The sequence below is a fragment of the Coregonus lavaretus genome (assembly GCF_964263955.1).
Source record: "Coregonus lavaretus genome assembly, chromosome: 39".
Classification (NCBI taxonomy): domain Eukaryota; kingdom Metazoa; phylum Chordata; class Actinopteri; order Salmoniformes; family Salmonidae; genus Coregonus; species Coregonus lavaretus.
The window spans coordinates 17291840-17312755 of record NC_140026.1 but is presented as its reverse complement, the minus strand read 5'-3'; the positions used below and the strand labels follow the sequence as shown (position 1 = coordinate 17312755).

The 20916-nt window shown below is 44.9% G+C and overlaps 1 protein-coding gene across 1 annotated transcript in view; it reads right to left on the bottom strand.

The window, feature by feature from the left end:
• Window positions 1–20916, bottom strand: part of LOC311113246 (receptor-type tyrosine-protein phosphatase delta-like) — a 609241-nt gene that overhangs the window by 344997 nt on the left and 243328 nt on the right. Inside the window, exon 8 of the mRNA XM_084156451.1 lies at window positions 12776–12820. The gene's annotated coding sequence lies outside the window, so the exon portion shown is untranslated. The remainder of the gene's footprint in view (window positions 1–12775; window positions 12821–20916) is intronic.

Sequence of the window (20916 nt, the reverse complement as noted above, 5' to 3'; positions counted from 1 at the left end):
GACAGTGGAGAGGCGACGGAGAGAGGAGCAACGGCGTCGGCAGGGCCATCGTCGGAAGGATGAGAGGCAACCCCAAATAATTTTTTGGGGGGGGCACATGGCTTGGGCGGCTGGGCAGCAGGAGGCTGCCACAGGTAGAGGTGGAGAGAAGGCTTTCGGATTACGGGAGCCATTGGCGAGTAGAGGGAGGGAAGTTGTTGTGGCACGGCGTGAGAGACTGAGGTGTGTTACCAGTCCGGTCCGGCCCGTTCCTGATCCCCAGTTAAGGCCAGTGGTGTGTGTTCCCGGTACGGACCGGCCTGTTCCTACTCCACGCACCAGGTCCACGAGGTGCGTCGCCAGCCCAGCTCGGCCTGTTCCTACTCCACGCACCAGGTCCACGATGTGCGTCGCCAGCCCAGCCCGGCCGGTTCCTGCTCTACGCACTACGCCTGTGGTGTGCGTCACCATCCCAGCTCCACGTATCGGCCGGGTTAGAGTGAGCGTTGAGCCAGAAGTCATGAAGCCGGCCCAACGCATCCGGCTACCAGTGCGTCTTCTCGGGCCGGCGTACATGGCACCAGCCTTACGCATGGTGTTCCCGGTTCGCCCACATAGGCCGGTGCGGGTTATTCCACCTCCCCGTACTGGTCGGGCGACGGGGAGCATCAACCCGGGTAAGGTTGGGCAGGCTCAGTGCTCAAGGGGGCCTGTAAGCCTGCACGGTCCGGTATTTCCGGCGCCACCTCCCCGCTCCAGCTCAGTACCACCAGTGCCTACACCACGCACCAAGCCTCCTGTGTGTTCCCCGAGTCCTGTGCGTCCTGTTGCTGCTCTCCGCACTAGGCGTTATGTGAGTCCCCAGGGTCAAGCATGCCCTGTTCCGGCTCTCCGCACTAGGCGTTATGTGAGTCCCCAGGGTCCAGCATGCCCTGTTCCGGCTCTCCGCACTAGGCCTTATGTGAGTCCCCAGGGTCCAGCATGCCCTGTTCCGGCTCTCCGCACTACCCCTTATGTGCGTCCCCAGGGTCCAGCATACCCTGTTGCTTCTCCCCGCACTAGCCCTGAGATGCGTGTCCTCAGCCCGGTACCTCCAGTTCCGGCACCACGCACCAGGCCTACGGTGCGCCTCAGACGGCCAGAGTCTGCCGTCTGCCCAACGGGGCCTGAACTGCCCGTCTGCCCTAAGGCGCTTAAGCCGCCCGTCTGCCATGAGCCGGAGCCGTCCGCCAGACCGGAGCCGCTAGAGCCTTTCTCCAGACAGGATCAGCCAGAGCCTTCCGCCAGACAGGATCAGCCAGAGCCTTCCTCCAGACAGGATCGGTCAGAGCCTTCCGCCAGCCATGAGCAGCCAGATCCGTCAGCCGGCCATGAGCAGCCAGATCCGTCAGCCAGCCATGAGCAGCCAGATCCGTCAGCCAGCCATGAGCAGCCAGATCCGTCAGCCAGCCATGAGCAGCCAGATCCTTCAGCCAGCCATGAGCCGTCCAGCCAGGATCCGCCAGAGCCGTCCAGCCAGGATCCGCCAGAGCCGTCCAGCCAGGACCCGCCAGAGCCAGCCAGCCAGGATCTGCCATTGAGTCCGGTGCTGTCCCTTAGCCCGGTGCTGCCCCTTATCCTGGTGCTGCCCCTTAATCCGGTACTGCCCCTTAGTCCGGTGCTGCCCCTTAGTCCGGTGCTGCCCTTTAGTCCGGTGCCGCCCCTTAATCCAGTGGGGTTTAGTTGGGGGGTGGTCATGTGGAGGAGGCTACGGAAGCGGATAGTGACTAAGGTGGGGTGGGGACCACGACCAGGGCCAGAACCGCCACCGTGGACAGACGCCCACCCAGACCCTCCCCTAGACTGTATGCTGGTGCGCCCGGAGGTCGCACCTTTAGGGGGGGGTACTGTGACACTCTGGCTCCGGGACGTTTGTATTTGAGCCAGGGTGTATTTTGTGTTGTTGGGTTTTGGTTTGGTTATGTTGGGCATTTGGGTGTATTTCTATGTTGGTAGTTCTGTTGTGTGTATTTCTAGGTTTGGTCATTGACTCCCAATCGGAGGTAACGAGTGTCAGCTGTCGGCTCGTTATCTCTGATTGGGAGCCATATTTATTCTGTATGTTTTCTTGTGGGAATTGTGGGTTTTTGTTCTTAGTTCTGTCAGTGTTGCAGAGGACTTCACGTATCGGTCGTATTTTGTTGTTTTGTTCCAGACTTGTGAAATAATAAAGTCATGTTTCTTGGACACGCTGCGCCTTGGTCATATTTAGACGACATCGACCCCCGTGACAGCATGGCACACCTGTATTTGGGGAGTTTATCCCATTCTTCTCTGCAGATCCTCTCAAGCTCTGTCAGGTTGAATGGGGAGAGTCGCTGCACAGCTATTTTCAGGTCTCTCCAGAGATGTTCGATCAGGTTTAAGTCCAGGCTCTGGCTGGGCCACTCAAGGACATTCAGAGACGTGTCCTGAAGCCACTCCTGCGTTGTCTTGGCTGTGTGCTTAGGGTTGCTGTCCTGTTGGAAGGTGAATCTTCACCCCAGTCTGAGGTCTTGAGCGCTCTGGAGCAGGTTTTCACCAAGGATCTCTCTGTACTTAGTTCATCTTTCCCTCGATCCTGACTAGTCTCCCAGTCCTTGCCGCTGAAAAACATCCCCAGAGCATGATGCTGCCACCACCATGCTTCACTGTAGGGATGGTGCCATGTTTCCTCCAGACATGATTCTTGGCATTCAGGCCAAAGAGTTCAATCTTGGTTTCATCAAAACAGAGAATTTTGTTTCTCATGGGCTTAGTCCTTTGGGTGCCTTTTACAAAATCCAAGTGGGTTGTCATGTGCCTTTTACTGAGTAGTGGTTTCCGTCTGGCAACTTGACCATAAAGGCCTGATTGGTGGAGTGCTGCAGAGATGGTTGTCCTTCTGGAAGGTTCTCCCATCTCCACAGAGGAACTGTCAGAGTGACCATCGGGTTCTTGGTCACCTCCCTGACTAAGGTCCTTCTCCCCCGATTGCTCAGTTTGGCCCGGGCAGACAGCTATAGGAAGAGTCTTGGTGGTTCCAAACTTCTTCCATTTATGAATGATGAGGCCACTGTGTTCTTGGGGACCTTCAATGATGCAGAAATGTTTTGGTACCCTTCCCCAGATCTGTGCCTCGACACAATCCTGTCTTGGAGCTCTACGGACAATTCCTTCGACCTCGAGGCTTGGTTTTTTGCTCTGTCAACTGTGGGACATTATATAGACAGGTGTGTGCCTTCCAAATCATGTCCAATCAATTGAATTTTCCACAGGTGGACTCCAATCAAGTTGTAGAAACATCTCATGGATGATCAATGGAAACAGGATGCACCTGAGCTCAATTTCGAGTCTCATAGCAAAGGGTCTGAATACTTATGTAAATAAGGTATTTCTGTTTTTTATTTGTAATACATTTGCAAAAAATTTTGTTTTTTATTTGTCATTCTGGGGTATTGTGTGTAGATTGATGAGAAAAAAAAAAGATTTTTATTTTTATTTTAGAATAAGGCTGTGGAAAAAGTAAAGGGGTCTGAATACTTTCCGTATGCACTGTACATATGGATTTGCCTGCTGTAGAGACTGTGAAAACAACGTGAAGAAGCAATACCCCATCACCAAAGCAAAAAACCCTTGGCATCACTGTAAGGGTTGGTGTGAGGTGTGAATCAAATCAAATCAAATAAATTTTTATTGGCCACATGCGCCGAATACAACAGGTGTAGACATTACCGTGAAATGTTTACTTACAGCCCTTAACCAACAATGCATTTATTTTTTTATAAAAAAGTAAAATAAAACAACAACAACAAAAAAAGTGTTGAGAAAAAAAGAGCAGAAGTAAAATAAAATAACAGTAGGGAGGCTATATACAGGGGGGGTACCGGTGCAGAGTCAATGTGCGGTGGCACCGGCTAGTTGAGGTAGTTGAGGTAATATGTACATGTGGCTAGAGTTAAAGTGACTATGAATAAATAATTAACAGAGTAGCAGCAGCGTAAAAAGATGGGGTGGGGGTGGGGGGGCAGTGCAAGTAGTCCGGGTAGCCATGATTAGGAGTTCAGGAGTCTTATGGCTTGGGGGTAGAAGCTGTTGAGAAGCATTTTGGACCTAGACTTGGCGCTCTGGTACCACTTGCCATGCGGTAGCAGAGAGAACAGTCTATGACTAGGGTGGCTGGAGTCTTTGACAATTCTGAGGGCCTTCCTCTGACACCGCCTGGTATAGAGGTCCTGGATGGCAGGAAGCTTGGCCCCAGTGATGTACTGGGCCGTACGCACTACCCTCTGTAGTGCCTTGCGGTCAGAGGCCGAGCAGTTGCCATACCAGGCGGTGATGCAACCAGTCAGGATGCTCTCGATGGTGCAGCTGTTCAACTTTTTGAGGATCTGAGGACCCATGCCAAATCTTTTCAGTCTCCTGATGGAGAATAGGCTTTGTCGTGCCCTCTTCACGACTGTCTTGGTGTGTTTGGACCATGATAGTTTGTTGGTGATGTGGACACCAAGGAACTTGAAGCTCTCAACCTGTTCCACTACAGCCCCATCTATGAGAATGGGGGTGTGCTCAGTCCTCTTTTTTTTCCTGTAGTCCACAATCATCTCCTTTGTCTTGGTCACATTGAGGGAGAGGTTGTTATCCTGGTACCACATGGCCAGGTCTCTGACCTCCTCCCTATAGGCTGTCTAATCGTTGTCGGTGATCAGGCCTACCACTGTTGTGTCGTCGGCAAACTTAATGATGGTGTTGGAGTCGTGCCTGGCCATGCAGTCATGGGTGAACAGGGAGTACAGGAGGGGACTGAGCACGCACCCCTGAGGGGCCCCCTTGTTGAGGGTCAGCGTGGCAGATGTGTTGTTACCTACCCTTACCACCTGGGGGCGGCCCGTCAGGAAGTCCAGGATCCAGTTGCAGAGGGAGGTGTTTAGTCCCAGGATCCTTAGCTTGGTGATGAGCTTTGAGGGCACTATGGTGTTGAACGCTGAGCAGTGGTCAATTAATAGCATTCTCACGTAGGTGTTCCTCTTGTCCAGGTGGGAAAGGGCAGTGTGGAGTGCAATAGAGATTGCATCATCTGTGGATCTGTTGGGGCGGTATGCAAATTGGAGTGGGTCTAGGTTTTCTGGGATAATGGTGTTGATGTGAGCCATGACCAGCCTTTCAAAGCACTTCATGGCTACAGACGTCAGTGTTACGGGTCGGTAGTCATTTAGGCAGGTTATCTTAGTTTCCTTGGGCACGGGGACTATGGTGTTCTGCTTGAAACATGTAGGTATTACAGACTCAGTCAGGGACATGTTGAAAATGTCAGTGAAGACACTTGCCAGTTGGTCAGCACATGCTCGGAGTACACATCCTGGTAATCCGTCTGGCGCTGCGGCCTTGTGAATGTTGACCTGCTTAAAAGTCTTACTCACATCGGCTACGGAGAGCGTGATCACATAGTCATCCGGTACAGCTGGTGCTCTCATGCATGCTTCAGTGTTGCTTGCCTCGAAGCGAGCATAGAAGTGGTTTAGCTCGTCTGGTAGGCTTGTGTCACTGAGCAGCTCGTGGCTGTGCTTCCCTTTGTAGTCTGTAATAGTTTTCAAGCCCTGCCACATCCGACGAGTGTCAGAGCCGGTGTAGTACGATTCAATCTTAGTCCTGTATTGACTCTTTGCCTGTTTGATGGTTCGTCGGAGGGCATAGCGGGATTTCTTATAAGCATCCGGATTAGAGTCCCGCTCCTTGAAAGCGGCAGCTCTACCCTTTAGCTCAGTGCGGATGTTGCCTGTAATCCATGGCTTCTGGTTGGGGTATGTACGTACGGTCACTGTGGGGACAACGTCATCGATGCACTTATTGATGAAGCCAGTGACTGATGTGGTGTACTCCTCAATGCTATCTGAAGAATCCCGGAACATGTTCCAGTCTGTGCTGGCAAAACAGTCCTGTAGCTTAGCATCTGCGTCATCTGACCACTTTTTTATTAACCGAGTCACTGGTGCTTCCTGCTTTAGTTTTTGCTTTTAAGCAGGAATCAGGATGATAGAGTTATGGTCAGATTTGCCAAATGGAGGGCGAGGGAGAGCTTTGTATGAGTCTATGTGTGTGGAGTAAAGGTGGTCTAGAGTTTTTTTCTTCCTCTGGTTGCACATTTAACATGCTGGTAGAAATTAGGTAGAATGGATGTAAGTTTCCCTGCATTAAAGTCCCCGGCCACTAGGAGCGCTGCCTCTGGATGAGTGTTTTCCTGATGACTTATTGCCTTTTACAGCTCATTGAGTGCAATCTTAATGCCAGCATTGGTTTGTGGTGGTAAATAGACAGCTATGAAAAATATAGATGAAAACTATCTTGGTAAATAGTGTGGTCTACAGCTTATCATAAGATACTCTACCTCATGCGAGCAAAACCTCGAGACTTCCTTAGTATTTGATTTTGTACACCAGCTGTTGTTTACAAATATACACCGCCACCCCTTGTCTTACAGGAGTCAGCCGTTCTAACCTGCCGATGTAGCGTATATCCCGTCAGCTGTATGTTGTTCATGTTGTCGTTCAGCCACGACTCGGTGAAACATAAGATATTACAGTTTTTAATGTCCCGTTGGTAGGATAACCGTAATATTAGGTAATCTAATTTATTTTCAAATGATTGAACATTGGCTAATAGGATTGATGGAAGAGGCAGTTTACTCGCTCGCCGTCGGATCCTTACAAGGCACCCCGACCTACGTCCACGATATCTCCGTCTCATTCTCCTGCGAATGACGGGGATTTGGGCCTTGTCGGGTGTCTGTAGCATATCCTTCACGTCCGACTCGTTGAAGAAAAAATCTTAGTCCAATACGAGGTGAGTAATTGCTGTCCTGATATCCAGAAGCTATTTTTGGTTATAAGAGACGATGACAGAAACATTATGTACAGAATAAATTACAAATAACGCAAAAAAACACACATAATAGTACAATTGGTTAGAGGGCTGTAAAACGGCAGCCATCTTCTCCGGCGCCATCAGATATTTCTGATGACCCAGGTGCGGTGCAGGTTAGACAGTAGGCAGTAGGCAGAGATGGTGAAACAAGGAACTTTACTGATGGTCCCAAAGCCAGGATACAAAATAATGGACTTTACACGAAAAAGAAAGGCGGCACAAATAAGACTCCAAAAAAAGGCAGACAGACAAAAATATGAAATACTAACTATGACTGAAATAATAAATAAACAGGGAGAACACTTCTCACGTATCTGACCATACGTCCCGTGATCAGACGCTGATTAGTACTGCTTGGCATAGTGAAACTAGCAGAGAAAACTGAGTAAGGGAACACAGGGAAGTGAGGGCATAAATACACAGGTGAATCAGATAGACACAGGTGACACCAATAGGAAGATGATTAGTCCCGACTGTGAGTGAGGAGGTGCCTAAGGTTGTCAGAGGATGACACCTAGTGGGTTGCTCCGGAACTGCGACCCCCTCCTGTAACACATCACCAATTAATCCCTTTTTACTAGCTTGTTTATGTGACACCAATATGTAATAAAGGTGTTACACATGACTTTTCAACAATTGTCTAATATTTGGAAATACAAAGATCCCAAATCACCAATACATCCATGAATGCCATAGCAAACAAACCAGCAGTCTCTAGTGCAAACAAGACTATTGGCCTTCACAATTCAGTGTAGAGTAATCATTGAATTAGCTGCATGTATGAGTACCTATGAAACGTGTTGGCCATAACAGTAAATCTGCTCAATTAGTTTGTCCAATTTGAGTTGGATGCAAATACCTGGTAACATTTCCATCCCGCCCAACCAATTATGTTTGGGCGACATTGAGTTATAGTGGAATTATGGGTTACTGGGCGACAGTGGCTTAATAACTATCTACCCTGTTTCAGTTACAATGGAATGATGGGTTACTGGAGAACCGTCTTCGGACATAAAGCTGACAGTTATATAGTGTTGTACAGTACAGTATAGAAGTACAATGTAAATATGTGAATGTGGATCCTAATGAGGTTATACTGTCAATACGATGTTGAGTTATGAATAACCACTGTGGTGAATTGATTGCTTTTATTTAGTATCCCCTGGAAATTATTATATTGTACATCCTGTAGAAGGTTTCCACTTTATTTCTGTCTCGGACAAAACGGGTCAAAGTCCATCACACGCTTGCTTGAACATATTCTCACACACACACATGCTCACACACACACACACTCACACACACGCACACACACGGTCACACACACGCACACACATACAAACACACACACACACACAGACACACACACACTAATGCAAACACAAGCACTTGAGGGATGCCCAGGGTCAAGTGGTGTTCAAGGCGTGCTTTGCAAAAATCCTGACACTAGCAAATCTGTCATGATGTTGTCTTTATTTACATGCAAGTTGCTGTCTCAGCCTGTTCCGTATTGGGGTAATTTCCCATTTGAATGTCATTACGGTTATTGCAGTCATTGAAGTGAACATTAACCAGCCTTCTCATTTTTTGCCCTTTTTTAAAATCAATCTATCTTCTCTCTCATATTATCCTATTGTCACTATCTTTCTATGCTTGTCTGTCTGTCTGTCTATTTTTCTCTACATATCTCAATTTTCTCCACTTTCAACTCACCCTCTCACTGTTTCTCCAGTGACATAACTATCTCTGCCAACATTTCTATCTCTCTCTCTCTCTCTCTCTCTCTCTCTCTCTCTCTCTTCTCTCTCTCTCTCTCTCTCTCTCTCTCTCTCTCTCTCTCTCTCTCTCTCTCTCTCTCTCTCTCTCTCTCTCTCTCTCTCTCTCTCTCTCTCTCTCTCTCTCTCTCTCTCTCTCTCTCTCTCTCTCTCTCTCTCTCTCTCTCTCTGTCACGCCCTGACTCAGGGGACTCTTATATGTTGAGTCAGGGTGTGTATATTCTATATTGTGTATATCTATGTGTAATATCTAGTATGTGTAGATCTATGTTGGCCGGTGTGGTTCCCAATCAGAGGCAGCTGTCGCTCGTTGTCTCTGATTGGGGATCATACATAGGCAGCCTATTGGCACTCGTTAGTTGTGGGATCTTGTTCCGTGTTTAGGCTAGTTTTGTGTTCAGCCTTTGGACTTCACGTTTCGTTTGGTTTGTTGTTTTGTCGTGTGTTTATTCATTGTAAATAAACATGTATGCATATCACGCTGCGCCTTGGTCTGACCCGTCCTTGAACGAACGTGACACTCTCTTAGAATCCTCCTATTCTGCTCTCTTCAAGCTCAGTATATTTCCTTTGCTCCCTCGCTCTGTCCATCAGCCTATCTCTTCCCCTTTCTCTCTTCAACATTAATGATGAAATGGGGAGAGCTACTTGTTGTTCTCTCTATCTTTTCTTCCCTGTTTGGAAAAAAATGCAGGCAAAACTGCCTCTGAGCTCTGTAAAATGGGTGCTTTGACATTTCCTCCCCGAGATGTGGCGGCACATTATATCCCTAATAATTGGAGTATATTAAGGATATGACATGCTGATGGCAGGGTGGATTCAACCCTTCGCACCTGCTTCTGCCAAGCTTGTACACAAAGCTTGGATTTTCTTACAGACACGTCTGTGCACTATACTTGGAGAAAGGCCTAATTTCTCTGCTCTCCCTGCCTTACTCTCGGTCTGTAATCAACAGCGATTCATCTCTGGCACGTCTGATTAGGATGGTACTGTATACAACAGGGGCCATGTTGAAGCCAAGTTTGTTTTAGTTTTTTTACTGTGGGAATGACGTAGCAAAGCTAAGAAAGACGGATATAGAAAATGAGCTGTTTCTCAGAATTGGGGCCTATGATATTAGTTGAGTCAATGTTGGTTGAGTAGGCCTGTGTCATCATGAACAATGGGTCACATCCAGACAACCTCAATAAAACCCTACACCCTAGATTAGACACGTCACCTACTGTACATCTGAAAGGAATGGAAAGGTATAAACTAATTCCACCTCTGATTAGCAAGGGAGAGTTAATTATATATTATTTCTGGTCTGATCTATACATGTGCCTATAGGGAGTAGGGGTTAGGATATTTTTTGGACCAGGTCATGGTTTCCTAAATAAAAAGACAGCTGCCAGTTTGTTATCATAAGTTGACAATCTGGCCTTGAGAGTGTTCAACCAAATGTGACAAGATGAGTCCTTCTTTAAACGTGCTACAAACAGGGAATTGTTTGCAACTTCCCTCTCTTAAACTGTTCCAAGACCACTCATGAAATGTTTACTTCCATCAACTAGGGTATTTTCTACACAAATGGTGGCTAACTTACAGCATCACCTATAGCACACAACAATCTAGTAGGAACTACATCATCCAAAAGACCATAAAAGGGAAACAGATCAATATGTTGCAAAGAACCATCAGATAATCTATTAGTCTTTCTACGGTACAGTTCACTAAACTTTTGAACTAAACTTTAATATAAACTTTACTACACATATAAGTGAATTTGTCCCAATACTTTTGGTCCCCTAAAAGTTACAAAAAGTGCTGTAATTTCTAAACAGTTCACCAAATATGGATGAAAATACCCTCAATTTTGTTAAAGTCTGCACTTTAACCACATTGTCATTGTATCATTTATAATCCAAAGTGCTGAAGTACAGAGGCAAAACAACAACAAATGTTCACTGTCCCAATGGTTTTGGAACTATATGTATATACAGTACATATCGCCATCACTAAAGGAGACTGAAATAGTGGATAATGTTAAAGTAAGGTATTATGGTTTGTAGAAACAGCTGCAGTTTTGGTATCAATTACTGTTGCAGTGATGGAAGCACATCCAGTCATAATACTCAGTGTGTGTATCATGAGTACTATGTCACTCGATTCTATCTATCATTAATGTGTGGTATTATAAAGTACATCTTCTATGTAGTGTAAATGTCAGACACATGAGTCTCCGCATTATAGAGTCATTCTGGATTTTTTTTTTTATACACCCCAGTAATTCAAAATGATTATTGTTAATATCATTCATATTGGAAGAAATTTCAGTGCAGCCTGCTGAAATATTCTCATATCCGGCGGGGCTGGCGCTGCCACTTTCACAGCGACGACAGCAATATTGCGTGTGCTTTGAGTTTATGCAAAGCACCCCATCTCCCTTCGACAGTGCTCAGTCATAGAGACCGTGGCAAATATCATTAAATGCTCTGCTAACATTTCTCTCTCTCTTTCTTTCCCTTCCCTTTTTTTTGCTGGCTATTACTCTGCAGCAGTGCACAGGGGAGAGAGAGTGCATTGATCAGCCAAAGTGAGCAGCCATTTCGCTGGGGGAGTCTCTGAGGTGCCTCTGAATGGGAATTGCTCATTTCACCTGGGCGCCTTGCTTAGCAGGGCTTACTGGGAGCCACACCAGGAGGGAGTAGAGGCCGGGGCCAGGGCCCCCGGTCAGGGCTTGGCAGGCAGGAGATAAGAGCTCGGGGGCTACTCCTCAACCCGATAGCGCTACTAGTGCTCCCCCTCTCTCTCCATTGCTTTCTTACTAGCTTGCTCTATTTCTCCTCCATGCTCTCTCTTGCCTTCTCACTCTACCTCAATCCCTCACGAGCACACACTGCTACCCTCTCGCTCATTCTCCCTCTCTCCCTCCCTCTCACTCTCTCTCTCTCTCTCTCTCTCTCTCGGATTCCCTACACATATGTGAGAGACTAATAATACATTGGCGTTCTAGTGAGTGAGCCTTCTGTCCACATGCTAAAATAAAAGTAAAACATGGGGCCTTTATTGAGTTTGAAATCACTAACAGTGGAAATCCCAGTACAGAGATTTAGCACTACACTATTTGCCCTGCCAATGTACCATGTGTCCACAATACGGACTAACATGATGTCCAAAGCAGGTGTTTAGACAGCAGTGTATAAAGGCAATTAACTACTTTAGCAATTTTAGACGACCAGCTATTTTTATGTAGCTCTGTTACACAAAGTTATAGTGGTTTAATGTTTTTGCATAGCAATTCATTTATTGTTATTTTCAACAAGGATATAGTAGACCATTATCAAAGTTTTGGAACAATCTTAACAATAAATTGCAACATAATGAACCAACTTCGCTGCCAGTGTTAATTCAACTAGTCCTAAACTTGTGCGGCCTTAACATGCATCCCTGCTGCACACCTAATTCTTCACAAGTCCACAACGCAATCCAGCCGGTCACTTCATTTCCCTACTTCATTCTCCATGTGTTCCAAATACATCCTCCTCACCAGCCACATCCTTATCTAGTCTATCTCTCCTAGTCTGCCTCCTCTGTGGCAGTCTCATCACGCTCTATCAATCAGGCATCTGAAGCCTGGTACACAACACAAGGCATGGCCAGTCTGTCCTCATCAGAGCCAGTCAGTCTCCCTGTCCCTATAAGGTTTGGCTTGCCAGATACAGCCTTTTCTCTCCACTAACCAAAGGAGAGATGGCAGAACAGTGACCCAAGCCGAGCCATCAGATTTGGGGTTGATTCTGTTTGTATGTAAGAGATTGATTGTACATTTCTTTCAGTGAGCACTATTTTATGCTTGTTTTCAATTCAGGGACAGAACATTATCTGAAATGACTGATTTGCAAATGGAATTAATCCCAATCCAAGGGCTAATTGAAATAGTAATTAACAAATTGTATTGTTATACCCAATGTGGCTAATCTATTGTCCACACTGGTTGATTGTGCGGGACCAGTGTCAGCCTTGTTAACCCATCCAGGCAGCTCTGGCACTCAATGCATGGACATAATGGCTCCAAATTGGCAATCACATTTCAACACATCACATCCATCTCAAAATCGTACCTCCTCTCAAGCCTCATCCTGTGGTTGTTGTCTCAGGAAAGAGAACTGGAACGACAAGAGAGAGAAAATATTAATGACTCAGGAAATATAACTGCAACATGACATCTTGTCACAGAAATAATATTATTAAAGCATATCATCATATTTCAATGTTGATTTGTTTCTAGAATTAACCATTATGTAACAACAAAACAACATCTTATCATTGGTACCATTTGGGTGGCAAACTTCCGCTTGGCGGGTAATACACACATTTCATGGACAATCCTAAAAATTACTTAGCAGAAATATTGATTGGCTTTGTGGCCTATAATGAAAACATACAGTATGTAATTACATTCTCCTTAAAGCAGCACTACAAATTACACTTGTAGAGTTATTCAGAAAATGTATTATTTACTGTGCCGGGAATATTTGCTCAGGCTATTCCCTGCTAAATGCTACGGTGCCCATAAATATTAGCTGCTTATTGAACCAAAACGGAGAAATGTGCTTTAGGTTGTTCCGAGAAAATGACGCAGTGATAATTTTTTATTTATTTTTTTATTGCCAAATTGGATGCACCCTAATTTCAGTCATCATGTTTAAAGGTCACTGTTTTTCATCAATGCTCATTAAGAAATACTAGTGGCCATGACTGAAGGCAAACATGAGTTGTCTTGGGGGTGTGGTTAGATGTGGGTATTTCTTGCCATTCAATCACAACAAAAAAAGGGCAGTAGTGAGTACAGTAAAGTAAACTAAGCTAGCTAAGTTGAGGACGTCTTCCCTCCTGACTGACTCGCCATCTCAAGATGGTCACCTAATTCAGTTCTATGTGTAGGCTAAAGCCTTCGCTGACCTTGTGTTTAGACAAACTGACAGCAGCTAGCTAGCAAGGCTTGGTGATAGCTGCAGCTGGCTATCCTATCTAGCTGATACTTATCTGTCAAATCATTTATGCCAGTGTCTGGAATGTGTTTCATAAGACACTCGTTCTACAACATCTTGCTATGAAAGTAGCTTGCAACTTAGTTTCAACGTTTCATCACGTCATGTAACGACATGTTACTGTGGAAACGGTATCAACTGTGAATTGTCCTACAACACAATCAGTGGTCCTACAACACAATATTCTATAACTTGCTAGTTTTGTCCACTGTTAGATCTTTCCCGGGGGACAAATCCCAGAACTACTAATATCCCTACAATAGGTGTAGGCTACATGTGGACATTGCACAAACATCTCCCAGCATGAGTGTAGATACATTTGTCAACAAAAAAGTTAATGAGTGTGTTCGTGTTACAAAGACAAAATATTTTATGCTGTAAATATCATATTGATTTGCTTATAATGACAGTATGCCTAAACTTACCTACCAAACACAAATAAGTTGTGTATAGAGTACAACTTCAGCTGCCTAACCAGAACTAGAATGGCATTTGTCTATTTGGCCAAATATAAGGATTTGGTTGTCTAACCACACATTGAAATGCACAGCTCTCTGGGTAAGGTTCTGTCTCCAGTGGGTGATCTCCAGTGGGTGATCAAGTCCCATCTATGATATAGACAGTGCCTTCAGTAAGTATTCATACCAATTGACTTATTCCACATTTTGGTGTGTTACAGCCTGACTTTAAAATTGATTAAATATATTGTGAATTCATTCAAAATGATATACAGAAATATCTCATGTACATAAGAATTCCCACCCCCGAGTCAATACTTTGTAAAAGCAGTCCATGCCCCGATGAACTGAGGCTGTTCTGAGGGCAAAAGGGGGTGCAACTCAATATTAGGAATGTGTTCATAATGTTTTGTGCACTCAGTGTATAGACAGGTGTGTTTCTTTCTAAATCTGGTCCAAATAATTGAATTGGCCACAATTGGACTCCAATCAAGTTGACAAGTGACATCTCCAGGATGATGATCAAAGGAAATTGGATGCACCTGATCTCAATTAGGAGTGTCATAGCAAAGGGGTGTGAATACTTATGTAAATTAGATATTTCTGTATTTCATTTTCAATACATTTGAAAAAAAAATAAAAAATGTTTTACATTTGTCATTATGGGGTATTGTGTGTAGATGGCTGAATGTTTTACAATATTTAATCCATTTTGAATTCAGGCTGTAACACAAAAAATGTGGAATAAGTCAAGAGGTTTGAATACTTTCTGAAGGCACTGTATTACAGGTCACGGACAGGTGCAGTCAGGTGGCAGGAGGGGTGGAGTGCATGACAGTCCATCCTGGACATGACAGAGTTTGACTCAACCCAGCAGGCAGATTATTTTTTTTTATTTCACCTTTATTTAACCAGGTAAGCCAGTTGAGAACAAGTTCTCATTTACAACTGCGACCTGGCCAATATAAAGCAAAGCAGTGTGATAAAAACAACAACACAGAGTTACATATGGGGTAAAACAAAACATAAAGTCAAAAATACAACAGAAAAAAAATATATATATATACAGTGTGTGCAAATGTAGCAAGTTATGGAGGTAAGGCAATAAATAGGCTATAGTGCAAAATAATTACAATTAGTATTAACACTGGAATGATAGATGTGCAAGAGATGATGTGCAAATAGAGATACTGGGGTGCAAATTAGCAAAATAAATAACAATATGGGGATGAGGTAGTTGGGTGGGCTAATTTCAGATGGGCTGTGTGCAGGTGCAGTGATCGGTAAGGTGCTCTGACAACTGATGCTTAAAGTTAGTGAGGGAGATAAGAGTCTCCAGCTTCAGAGATTTTTGCAATTAGTTCCAGTCATTGGCAGCAGAGAACTGGAAGGAATGGCGGCCAAAGGAGGTGTTGGCTTTGGGGATGACCAGTGAGATATACCTGCTGGAGCGCATACTACGGGTGGGTGTTGCTATGGTGACCAATGAGCTAAGATAAGGCAGGGATTTGCCTAGCAGTGATTTATAGATGGCCTGGAACCAGTGGGTTTGGCGACGAATATGTAGTGAGGACCAGTCAACAAGAGCGTACAGGTCACAGTGGTGGGCAGTATATGGGGCTTGGTGACAAAACGGATGGCACTGTGATAGACTACATCCAATTTGCTGAGTAGAGTGTTGGAGGCTATTTTGTAAATGACATCGCCGAAGTCAAGGATCGGTAGGATAGTCAGTTTTACATGGGCATGTTTGGCAGCATGAGTGAAGGAGGCTTTGTTGCGAAATAGGAAGCCAATTCTAGATTTAACTTTGGATTGGAGATTCTTAATGTGAGTCTGGAAGGAGAGTTTACAGTCTAACCAGACACCTAGGTATTTGTAGTTGTCCACATACTCTAGGTCAGACCCGTCGAGAGTAATGATTCTAGTCGGGTGGGCGGGTGCCAGCATCGTTCGATTGAAGAGCATGCATTTAGTTTTACTAGTGTTTAAGAGCAGTTGGAGGCTACTGAAGGAGTGTTGTATGACATTGAAGCTCGTTTGGAGGTTTGTTAACACAGTGCCCAATGAAGGGCCAGATGTATACAAAATGGTGTTGTCTGCGTAGAGGTGGATCTGAGAGTCACCAGCAGCAAGAGCGACATCATTGATATACACGGAGAAAAGAGTCAGCCCAAGAATTGAACCCTGTGGCACCCCCATAGAGACTGCCATAGGTCCAGACAACAGGCCCTCCGTTTTGACACATTGAACTCTATCTGAGAAGTAGTTGGTGAACCAGGCGAGGCAGTCATTTGAGAAACCAAGGCTATTTATTCTGCCAATAAGAATGTGGTGGTTGACAGTGTCGAAAGCCTTGGCCAGGTCGATGAAGACGGCTGCACAGTACTGTCTATTATCGATTGCGGTTATAATATTGTTTAGGACCTTGAGCGTGGCTGAGGTGCACCCATGACCAGCTCGGAAACCGGATTGCATAGCGGAGAAGGTACGGTGGGATTCGAAATGGTCGGTGATGTGTTTGTTAACTTGGCTTTCAAAAACTTTCAAAAGGCAGGGCAGGATGGATATAGGTCTGTAACAGTTTGGATCTAGAGTGTCACTTTGAAGAGGGGGATGACCGCGGCAGCTTTCCAATCTCTGGGGATCTCAGACGTTACGAAAGAGAGGTTGAACAGGCTAGTAATAGGGGTTGCGACAATTTCGGAGGCTAGTTTTATAAAGAAAGGGTCCAGATTGTCTAGCCCAGATGATTTGTAGGGGTCCAGATTTTGCAGCTCTTTCAGAACATCAGCTGTCTGAATTTGTGTGAAGGAGAAGCGGGGGGTGGGGCATGGGCAAGTTGCAGCGGAGGGTGCAGAGCAGGTGGCCGGGGTAGTGGTATCCAGGTGGAAAGCATGGCCAGCCGTAGCAAAATGCTTGTTGAAATTCTCGATTATTGTAGATTTATCGGTGGTGATAGTGTTTCCTAGCCTCAGTGCAGTGGGCAGCTGGGAGGAGGTACTCTTATTCTCCATGGACTTTACAGTGTCCCAAAACTTTTTGGAGTTAGTGCTACAGGATGCACATTTCTGTTTGAAAAAGTTAGCCTTTGCTTTCCTAACTGCTTGTGTATATTGGTTCCTGACATCCCTGAAAAGTTGCATATCGCGGGGGCTATTTGATGCTAATGCAGTACGCCACAGGATGTTTTTGTGCTGGTCAAGGGCAGTCAAGTCTGAGGAGAACCAGGGGCTATATATGTTCTTAGTTCTGTATTTTTTGAATGGGGCATGTTTATTTAAGATTGAGAGGAAATTACTTTTAAAGAAAACCAGGCATCCTCTACTGACGGAATGAGATCTATATCCATCCAGGATACCTGGGCCAGGTCAATTAGGAAGGCCTGCTCGCTAAAGTGTTTTAGGGAGCGTTTGACAGTGATGAGGGGTGGTCGTTTGATCGCGGACCCGTTACGGACGCAGGCAATAAGGCAGTGATCGCTGAGATCCTGGTTGAAGACAGCGGAGGTGTATTTAGAGGGTAAGTTAGTCAGGATGATATCTATGAGGGTACCCATGTTTACGGATTTAGGGTTGTACCTGGTAGGATCTTTGATAATTTGTGTGAGATTGAGGGCATCTAGTTTGGATTGTAGGATGGCCAGGGTGTTAAGCATATCCCAATTTAGGTCACCAAGCAGTACGAACTCTGAGGATAAATGGGGGGCAATCAATTCACATATGGTGTCTAGGGCACAGCTGGGGGCTGAGGGGTGTCTGTAGCAAGCGGCAACAGTGAGAGACTTATTTCTGGAAAGGTTAATTTTTAGAAGTAGAAGCTCAAACTGTTTGGGCACAGACCTGGATATACAGTAGATTGCAACTCCACCCCCTTTGGCAGTTCTATCTAGACAGAAAAGGTTGTAGTTGGGGATGGACATTTCAGAATTTTTGGTGGCCTTCCTAAGCCAGGATTCAGACACTGCTAGAACATCAGGGTTGGCGGAGTGTGCTAACGCAGGGAATAACTCAAACTTAGGAAGTAGACTTCTGATGTTAACGTGCATAAAACCAAGGCTTTTACGGTTACAGAAGTCAACAAATGATAGCTCCTGGGGAGTAGGAGTGATCCTGGGGGCTGCAGGGAGATGTGAGATGCAGGAGGATGGCACTCTTCTCATACCACTCTGTAGCCTATTGAGTAATTAATATGAGAAGAGTATAATTGCTGAATTTATGTAGATATTCTAAACAAAGTGTTTTGATAACTTTCAAGTGTAACAGTTCCATGTAGAATAAACCATACTTCACATAATTATGTAGAAGCAGTGTTCTGCTAATATAACAATGTGCAAATATTATACCTTCCTGTATGGTGTCCCGTATAAGACAGGAGTTCCCTGATATTTTTGAAGAACACGCAGGGTTCCCCCCCCCATTCAATTCAACAATAACAAAAAACAATAAAAGGTAATAAATGTGTCTTGTTTAATTTGAATACTGAGAGGAAGATCTCTCCCAATTCAGACATCAGTATCAACCTGTCTTTTCGTCAGAGGACTCCATTTCAAAAGCATCTCTTCTACCCATCTGTAGAAAAACAAGGACGTTTTGATGAGTGACACATGTATTGAAAGGGTGATATTACTAAACACTTATGATGTACTGTCTTATGTAATGACCTTTTGACACTTCTGAGGTGTTTGCCAACGCCTGATGGGCATGGCAGTGTAGATCAGCTCCAGGCCCCTCTAATCACAGATACCGGCCCAACTTGGGCTCCTATATCAGACCCTGCTCCTATATCCCATAAGGAGAGAGAGAAAGTCTGTCACCGTACATGGAAGCCAACAGTAAATACACGGTTGAACACAGCCAATCAGAGATCCAGAATCACAGCTAATTCACAAGGGACACATGCCGGTATGGCACTGACTGGTTGGCATTACTCACCCGGGCCCAGGAGTAGTCCATTGGCATAGTGGAAGGTGGCACCTCCTTACAACATACTGTACAAGACACACAGATACACACAGCACTGATTACATTATCAATGGTGGTTAGGTGAATTTCAGGACAGAAAGTATTTTGACCATTGACCAGATCAAATGTGACCAACCTGATTCAAGTGTTCTCAATTATTCTGAAGCGGGACTGGTGTCTGGCCACTGCCTTAGCCTTCTGTAACAGCTCATGTTATGGCTGAGGCGTTCCCACAACGCTGCTGAACAACAAATCCACCAGGTTTTGTACGTAGCCTGTGAATTATCTAAAATATCATCACTCAATAAACATATAGCAAGAAAAATTACTTTCTCTAGTTTGGAAGTAATTTATATGCTAATAGAGGGACCGTAACTACAGAATAGATTCAAGCCGGTGACGCTGACACTGTTACTATGCAACCAGCTGTGTACGTTGCTGAATGCTTACTGATACGTTTTGCTATTTGCTACTAGAGTCATCGCTATATTTGAAGTAGACAAGCACCATCCTTCCTTTATTTTCGCCCTAGAAAATAGACAATGCACTTTTATGATAACAGGCATGTTGTTTTGGGTTAGCAGAAAAAAGCCCCCGAAGGCTAACTACCTAACTTGCAAATCCAGGATAGTTTTCATATATTTTTCCGAGTTTAAATGAGTTCGCTAGATAGCTAACATTAGCTAGCCAGTTCGAGTTGAAACATTATTGAAAGCAAGCTGGCTACATTCTATGTTTAGCTAGCAAGCTAGTATCCAAGTGCCTGCCCTGTATTGACCCTAAATGCCAATGGGCTACAGTTAGCTCTTGTTAGCAAGGTAACTAGCTAACGTGATCTATGCACATCTTCCTCTGACATGCTACATCACATTACACGTTAGCTACAGCATCATTGCCCTTTCATCTGTGATATCATATCTAGCCTGGCTTGCTAGCATGATCAAATAATATTGTATAACCAAAAGTAGCTACTATCTAGCTAGTACCAGCTATCTATTTAGCTAACGTACTCACCAACACCAGTGAGTGGTTTGACGGTTGACATGCAGCTGAAGTGACCCTGTCTGTTGTCCATTCCTGGCCATCTGGCAATATTGTTGAAATGCATTGGAAGTTTGCACCAACTTTATGGAAGCCCATTTTCACTACTATTTTCAGAGCGAAATGTGCGTGAGTTGCACCCATATACAGACTTGACAACACATTTCCACATGGCAGCTGGGGGCGGACCACAACATGTTGTCTCTGGGCAATTGGGCATTATTGGAAAAAGTGGGCACATAAGGAATCCATACCCAACCCTTCAGTAAATAGTGACAAACTCACAAGACTGACTTTATGACCAAAATTATCCTATTTACACTTTGTAGTCAATTTTGACACTAGCATGAATGTTTCTGACTCATATCGACATCACATAGGCTGTTTAAAACCAGAGAAGTTGGTTCGAAGGAGCAGTTGACCTTTAAGAAGTTGTGAGGGCGGTGGGTATAATAGTATGAAAAGGACCTCCTCGGAAACTGTGGAAACCGCGCGGACATGTGTTGCCATGGCAAGACCACTGATGTGAAATTTGTGAGTGCAGTTCTTCTTTTAATTTGCCCAGGATTTAAATGAACATTGGATTAATCATATCTAAGATGTGAATGTTTGTCATAGCTGAGAAGCCAACCTGAACATCCTCAGATGTATCCATTTGCATAAACCACTGCTTCATTTAGTTAAATACATTTTACAAGTAAACAGACGATGGAAAAAAGTGATTATGCAAGTAAAAGCGGGTGGTGGA